The sequence below is a fragment of the Danio rerio genome, chromosome 12, assembly GCF_052040795.2.
Source record: "Danio rerio strain M-AB ecotype USA chromosome 12, GRCz13ab, whole genome shotgun sequence".
NCBI classification, from domain to species: Eukaryota; Metazoa; Chordata; class Actinopteri; order Cypriniformes; family Danionidae; genus Danio; species Danio rerio.
In genome coordinates, this window is record NC_141032.1 from 43,420,001 (window position 1) to 43,427,500 (window position 7,500).

At 33.0% G+C, this 7,500-nt stretch overlaps 1 protein-coding gene across 6 annotated transcripts in view; it reads left to right on the forward strand.

Moving 5' to 3' along the window:
* The window catches only part of LOC101886358 (cadherin-18), a 444,602-nt gene that overhangs the window by 210,529 nt on the left and 226,573 nt on the right, over nt 1-7,500 (forward strand). The gene's annotated exons all lie outside the window — the stretch shown is intronic.

Genomic DNA, 7,500 nt, shown 5'->3' on the forward strand with positions numbered 1-7,500 from the left:
TCAAAAATAGACCCAGCGCCGAAACTATCGCTGCACTGCTGCTTCGGCGACGCTCACGCCTCGCTCTGACGCGTTGCTGCTGCGTGCGGTATGAAAGCTCTAATCTGTTAACATGGACGCCGAAAACACACGCGCTGCTCACGCTCTGCTCACGCGCCGCTGACGCTTGCGGTGTGAAACAGGCGTAACCTGCCACAGCTTACATTTACCCACATCTGGTGGGTTGGCGGGTGTTAATGTCAGTCCCTGTTAGTATTGTGTCTTTCTTTTGGGTTTTAGCATCAGTATTTTAGTCGTAAATGTCCTGTGATGTTTAATGTAATCTCAACTGATATATGAAGAGAAGGTGGGGCATAGAGTAGCACCTCCCCTTTTAAAAACAGCCATTAGCGTTTCATTATTTTCACAGCTCTACTAGCAAGAGTGATTTAGATCAAGTGCATCAAATAAAAAGCTAATGAGAAGTGTATAGGACGGGGCTTGCATGTCAGATACTATAGAGCATTCGATTGGTTAAGATTTGAAGAGAAAGTATGAGGTGACATGAAAAAACTGCAAGCTTTGGATGTTTATATCAGTTTCAAATTTTGTAAACATGATTTTTGTCACTGTTTTGGAGCACGCTAGCTAATAAATATCCTTAAAACTAATAGACTGAATATTTTACCTTAATTTCACCTTTAAGGTTATCTAAAGTTAATCTGCTGCTAAACAAAGACACAATTCATGTATAAAATGTGCAGTATTGCATATTATTACAGGGATCTGTGGAATACTTGATTGAGATCGGTCAATCACATCATTCGAAAGTATGTTATTCCTACATGAGCGAAAAACAAGCTGTGTAATAAGCAGCATAATGTACATTCAGCCGGTTGTTGTTGTAGAAAAAAGCACTTCATTCTTATACAACTGCTGATCAGCCTATCAGACTTTATATAAGAGATGAAGTACATTCATGCGGCCGCAGAATTTTGCCTTACAGAGTGCTGTTGTGTAAGACTGAAGGGCTTTAAGCCTCATTCACACTATGAACGACTTGCGGTGGCAAAGTGATAAGCGACCATTCATTTCAACGGAGAGTGATCATCTTCCAGGGACCTCTGTGTTCGCGAGTGACAGCGACCATTGGCAACCAGGTGGACGTGTCGAGCGATACAACAAAGCTGAGAATCCTTCAACTTTATGCAAATTAAGAAGGACTTTCTTGAGAAACAGCCAATAGGAGGATTAGTAGAGCTCACATGATGCTTTCTTACCTCGCTCAGAGGCCGGTTGTATTCTTCGTGCTGTTTGCAGCAGATCGCCACCCAGAGCGACAGGCAGCTACAAAGTCACTACTATTGTAATTGAGGCATTATTCTAAAAAAGCAGCTACCTGGATGTACTTTATCCTGCTTATTACACGAATGCTTGCCACAAAACGTAAAAATATACACTAACCATAATACAAATACATAACACTAACTGTCTAGATGTACATTACCCCTTACTTGTTGCTGACAGAAGCATTTCTGGACTTGGAAAATGAAAATGGAAAATGAAGCATGAACATATATATTAAATACCAATATCTTATATCTAATATGGACATACACTCACTGGCCACTTTATTAGGTACACCTTAATAGTACCTGGCTGGGCTTCCTTTTGTTTTCAGAACTGCCTTAATTCTTTGTGGCATCGATTCAGAAAGGGACTGGAAATTTTCCTTAGAAATTTTTGTCCATATCCACATGATAGCATTACGCATATGCTATAGATTTGTCGGCTGCACATCCATGATGCAAATCTCCTGTCCATCACATCATAAAAGTGCTCTATTTGATTGAGATCTGGTGATTGTGGAGGTCATTTGAGTACAGTGAACTCATTGTCATGTTCAAGAAACCAGTTTGAGATTATTCGCAGACTGGATATTTTGTCATTTTTCAGACCATTCTCTGTAAACCCTAAAGATGGATGTGTGTGAAAATCCTAATAGATCAGCAGTTTCTGAAAAACTCAGACCAGCCCCTCTGGCACAAACAACCATGCCAAAGAGTCAATTAAATAATTTTTCTTCTTCATTCTGATGCTCGGTTCGAACTGCAGCTGATCATCTTGACCATGTCTACATGCCTAAATGCCTTGAGTTGCTGCCATGTGATTGGCTAATTAGAAATTAGTGTTAGCGAACAATTGGACAGGTGTACCTGTAATAATATTAATAATAATAATAATAATAATAATAATAATAATAATAATAATAATAATAATATAATATAAATAATAATAATAATAATATAAATACTACTAATAATAATAATAATAATAATAATAATAATAATAATAATAATAATACTAGAAGTAATAATAATAATAATAATAATTTTATTTGTATTTGTTTATTTGTTTATTTATTATTATTATTATTATTATTATTATTATTATTATTATTATCATTATTATTATTATTATTATTATTATTGGTGCAATAAAAACATTTTTCTCTAATTTTGTCTTTGCTGCAAGGTCTCATAATTTAGGCCCCATCCCCTCCCCAAACCTTTTGTGTTATATATTACATAAAAAACTAATATCTACAAAACATTATATAAATAAAGTAAAATATTAACTGGAAATGCATCACATATTCCAAAATGATTCGTAATTTTCAGATATAATTATGATGTAGTTGATTTTGCCTGATTGTCATGGTTGAACTGATGGCCTAAAATCCCTCCCTCCTGATTATATAAGCGTGAAAGTAACCATATTGCAGCGTTGCTTTTGAAATGAGTAGAAGTGAACGCTTTGGCCTACTTTTATAATGTTACCTCTAATTATCGGTGATGGATGTTCCATATTTATCTCTGAATGAATCTGACCTAGCAGAGAGTTATTGTACTGCGCTTATTGTATCTAGATATAGACGGTTGTTTGCTCAGGCAATTCAGATGCGGGTAATTATTTTGGTGCTTTAAATAATTGTTTTATTTCTGAGAATGAACGCAGAGGAGGTCAGTGCTTTTGATTTGTGGAGTTTGCAGTCAGTTATAGAGAAAGTGAAAATGAATGACGTCAATTGCTGTGTTTTTCATCTTCGTTGTGATTAAGTACGTATGTGTTAAAGAAACCAGAAATAGACCTCTTGCATTTTAGCATTTCATTTGACTTTTTAATAATATGTTGGCATTGGATAGTAATAAAATATGGTTAAAAAGTTTGTTAATTATAGACCTGTATCAATTTTGAGTTCTTTGTCTAAAGTGATAAAGAAAATTATTTATGAGCAGATTGAAGAATAACAAGGCGCGACGCTATTGTTTTTTGCTAGTTTCAGCTCGGCGCAAGGGTCGTTTTGACATTTTGCACCACACTGTTTAAATAGCAAATGCATTTGCGCTCATATGTGCGGCCATAGGCGTTCTGGTCTAAAAAAGCAGGCATGTTTTAAGAAACTATATTAGTCTGTTCTTTTGACCAGAACAAAGCCGGTCTATTGTCCAGCGCAGAGTGCGCCTCGCTTACACGCTGCTTAATACAAACAAGATGTAGAGCAATACGCAAATATCTTTACATATGAAAAACAATTAAAATGTATATATATATATATATATATATATATATATATATATATATATATATATATATATATATATATATATATATATATATAATAAATTATTAAAATATTACAAAACATACTATTTTCTAGCCTACATAAATTTAAAACCCACTGCCTTCATACTTTCTTCATCTCATTTTCAGTTCATTAAATTTATACTTTTGTATAATGTTATTATTATTAGCAGTATTATTTATTTTTTGCATATTTATATTTGTTTTATTAAAAACAAGCTTAGATTTGTCCACCTGTCAGGTTTTAGACCATATGGGGCACAGCATGTGTTTTAGGATAAAACTCAGTTTTTTGAACACACTTTGTTATTGTTGTTCATTCTCACACTGTAGTTTCTTTGTTTAGAAGTTTATAGAATGAACCTACAGTATGTTGGTATTTACATTTTGTTTAATGTTGTTTTGCAATAATATATTGTTTATTTACCTCTTTCTTTCTTTCTTTCTTTCTTTCTTTTTTTAATTATTAATTCATAATTTTCTTTGTTTAATAAATAACTTTTTTTTCTACCACACTGATTGATTGATAGATTGATTGTATTATTGTTCAGTACATTGATATTCAGTTTCATTTTGTTGTTGTTTTTGCAAACTTTAAAACAAAAATGTTTGTATTTTTTGTATTAGCCGAAATTTGATTGTTTTACCACAAAATTTTATTTAATTAATAAATGTTTTATGTTATTTTATTATTATTATTATTATTATTATTATTATTATTATTATTATTATTATTATTTATTTACTTATTTATTTTACTTTTATTTATTTTATTTTATTATTTTACATGCACTATAGGTAAATTGAGTAAGCTAAATTGTCCGTAGTTTATGTGGGAGTGTGTATGGATGTTTGTCAGTGATGAGTTGCAGCTGGAAGGGCATCTGCTGCATAAAACACATGCTGGATAAGTTGGCGGTTCATTCCGCTGTGGCAACCCCTGATAAATAAAGAGACTAATTATTAATTATTTAGAAATTAATTTATTTTGTTTTCTCATTATCTCATGTCCATCCACCATCCATATCCTTTATGCGTGTGTGGGGCTATTTGATGAACATAATGATGATGATGGACCTGACCAACAGAAAAGACTTGATGATTTCTGCATGCAGTGCCGACTCCATTTACCAAACCCACAATGCATTTCCTCAACATTTTGTTCTAAATTTCAATTGGTGACGTATCAATTTTACATTTTCTCCCTTAGAAACGCCAATCCAGACTTTCTCTGCCAAACTAGTTCTACATATAAATGGATTTACAGCCAGCCAATTTCTAATCTCTACTTCATCTCTGGGATTGATGGTCGAAAAATTGGATGTTAGTGGTAATTTTCAGCACAAGTGCTTCCGTGATTTGTACTCGTATAAAAAATATGGTGGAAGTAAAAGGCACTGTTTTATTCTGCTGTCAGGAGCGGCACCTGTTTTTTTAGAGTTGTGGAGTTTCCGCCTCTGGCTGCGGGAGTCGTGGTGTGTGTGGATCCTGTGACTGGTATAATTGCAGGAGTGTCTTCTGCATCCGTCCATGGAGACCATCCTTCCTGCTGGGACTTTTGTCACCAGTTTCTGTGCATATGCATGAGCGGGGTTGCAGACATGTTGCGTCTCTTGTAATAGTGTTCCAATATTCTGCTTTAGGCTTTAAAGCTGAGCTGGAGTCTTCGAGGTATACATTCCACATTCCAGTCTTCGAGGTATACATTCCAAATGATGAAAAAATGTTTTTCAAAATTATTCTATACAAGTATATGGGTGTTGTTTAATAGTTTTAGGACAACTTTGTGTGGAACCCAACATTTTTACAGTGTAGTTAAACAAAGCAATGACTTGCTAACTTGTTCATTAATTCTAACAATATGTAAATCAATGTTAGAAATTTGCATCTAATGTGCTAATTTGTGTTAGAAACATGCTAGCAACAAGCTAACTCATGCTAACAATATTAACTCTTCTAAAACATGTTAAGATGCACACTCGTTCAAACTCAGTGCTAATCAGGTTATTTCAAACATGCTAGACACATTATAACAAGTAATTAACAATTCAAGTTAGAAAAAAAACATGTTAACAATATGCTTATTGATGTTTGAAAATGTAAATAACATTATGCTAAGTGTTCTAGAATTAATTTTGTTTACTTTACTGACTACATGGTAGCATGTGATACATGCTAGCCACATGTTGATTTTAGAAACCATGTTGACTATAGAAACATTTTAGCAGCATTATTAATTTGTTAAACACTAGCAACATGCTAAAACATGCTAACAATATGCTACTAATATAAAACATGCCAGTGATTTTCTAAATCATGGCACCATGAGTTTAAAATAGTGTAACAATATAAACATGCTAACATAAACCACGCTAATGTGATTAATATTTTACTAAGTTTTGTTATGTTAACATTTATATTTACTGCAAATATACATATTAGGAACATGCTAGCAACATACTAATATGTGATAACTAAATGTAAAAAAAAACATGACAATCTCACATTAAAGATGTGCTAAAGATGTTAAAACATGACAATCTCACTTTAAAGATGTGCTAAAGGTGTTAAAACATGACAATCTCACTTTAAAGATGCGCTAAAACTTGCAAGCAACATGCTAAGAAGGTGTTAAAATCTTAGTGGCATGTTGTTAATTTGCTAAACATGCTAAAAACATGCTATTTCTTTTTCTTTTACTTTCAGGCTAGACTATCTCAAGTTAATAATGTACCAACTAAAGTTTGTTTATGAACTTCACTTTAGATCCCTCTTATCATATTCTGGCACATAACATTGGCATTCTGAAAGTGGAATCAGCCAGAATGGACAATGTCTGGTGTTTTGGAGTGCTTTGTTCTGCTGTGTTGTAGGTGAAAGTTCTCACTTGAGAGGTTTCCTGATTGCCGTAGTGTTTGTGAGCTGCCATGTGATGATGGAAAATGATTGACAGAGGCCTGAAAGGATTCTGATTGGTAAAATGAGGAATCTGATGGCATCTGCTAACATTATTTTCCCGCAGTTTAGATAGTCTAGCACTGTCACCGAGACAGGTGAGATATTTCAAGACCCTTAATTCAGTGATATCTGTCAGGTAAAAGGGGTGTTTTTTGAGTGCCATTTCATAAAAAAATCCATTACAGCACCACAGTCTAGAAACTCAGAAACACCTCCAGGACTTCTTTTTTTTTTAAGAGTAAGACTTGTTGAGACAGCAAAAAAATGTTAAGACTACGCACTAAATCCATCAAGTCCCTTTTTCCTTTTTAACTTTAACAATAACTCTGTAAAAAGCTTGGTCACTTTTTTCATATAGAAAATGGCTGTGATATATACAGTAAATAACCATAAACTTTTTTTTTTTTTTTTTACAGTACTGTGGTTCTATTAATACATTTTCCTTATTAGTTATGGGCATTAGAGTTTTATAATTATGTACATTTAATGTTGTCTTCTATACTGTATAATAATATGTTTCCCTGCTTGTGGAAAAGCTGTTTGTAATGAGCTTTGGTTCATCATTCATTCAACACCATCTGCTTCTGGTTGTGTTTTTGTCTGTGTAACAAAGGTACAATATGTTGATTTTAGTCATTTAAATTATTGTTATATTAACACTGCATGGATTTATGAAATATAGATGCTTCTTGTAAATTTTGTTTTTATACTATATATCTATTTTTAGAATTTTTTGCAACTGTTTACTGTTTAACAGTAAGTTATGAAACAGTAAGTATACATTTAAAAAAAATACATGGTAGCTCGCTGTAAATGTAGAGTTTGTTTATACTACATGTTTAGTTTTGTAACTGGTTTGCTCTTTAATAATAATTTAAAGTAATAAAACAGTAAGTGTACATTAATGAAATATGGTAA